Source organism: Manis pentadactyla, chromosome 11 (genome assembly GCF_030020395.1).
Source record: "Manis pentadactyla isolate mManPen7 chromosome 11, mManPen7.hap1, whole genome shotgun sequence".
Classification (NCBI taxonomy): Eukaryota; Metazoa; Chordata; class Mammalia; order Pholidota; family Manidae; genus Manis; species Manis pentadactyla.
Window position 1 is genome coordinate 104,442,178 of NC_080029.1, and position 1,101 is coordinate 104,443,278.

Here is a 1,101-nt window from a genome sequence, read left to right on the forward strand (position 1 = left end):
AGAAATAACAAGCAAAATACACACATGCATGAAAATTTGGCAATGGAACGCCTAAATATAACTTCTGCCATCAGAGAGTTATTCCCTCCTCTTTAGCAATGGGCTTATCTTCATATGAGAGCTCTATTTCCAGCTCTGCCTCATATAACGTAAGGGGAAGAAAGAAAAAAATTAGGAAATAGAGAATTTGAGGATGTGGAAAGAAGCTTAGTGAAGATATGTAAAGTGAGACCATTAGGAAGAGGTTTTAAAAAAAAGTTTAGACCAAAGAAATAAAGGTTGTAGAATAAATTCACAGCTTAACTGTGTGATTCAGAAACTCTCCATCTTCCAACCCGTCCTGCTACAAATCTCCTAACCCCTGAAGAGGTACTTGTTCTTACTCATGGCCTGTTTGGTGGATGAGAAAAAGAGATAAGGAGGGGGTGGGGTGGGGAGGGTACACTATGTCCTAAAATACTGGCCCCAACACCTTCATGCTTCATTAGAGGCACTCCAGGGGTCTAAAGGGACTTCAGCACTCCATTTCTAGACACACCCATGCTAAGCTTTTATTTAGTACATTCCTAAATCTTTTATGACTGTCCTCAAATAGTGCACCATGCCTCAACACCTTTACATAGCACCTAACAAAGTTTTTTGCACAGTGGACCAGGGGGTCCCCAAGTTTTCAAAGGGAGAAATAAGCTGCTTTTTACTTTGCTTCTGATGAATGGAGTGGCTGTTGATAGCCTATAGGTATGCTGCTATGGGGCTGATGGGGAAGTAAAGAAAGAACATAGTTCATAATGAGAAGCCTCTAAATGGTGTCTGCCCCGCCCCCAACTCACCTGGCCAGTGCTTCAAGCTCCAGTCTTTAAGGAAGAGAAAGCACTTTCTGCTCCCTGCCATGGGGAATGTTGATGACACTGAGACAGTGAGAGAGAAGGGGAGGGCGGGGAGAAAGAGAGAGAGAGAGAGAAAGAGAGAGAGAGAGAGAGAGAAAGAGAGAGAGAGAGAAAGAGAGAGAGAGAGAGGCCCACCTTCTAGCCTGTAATTTACTGAGCTAGGTTTTGTGAACCACCAATTTTCTTGATCAGCTCCTCAAAGGGATGTCTGTAA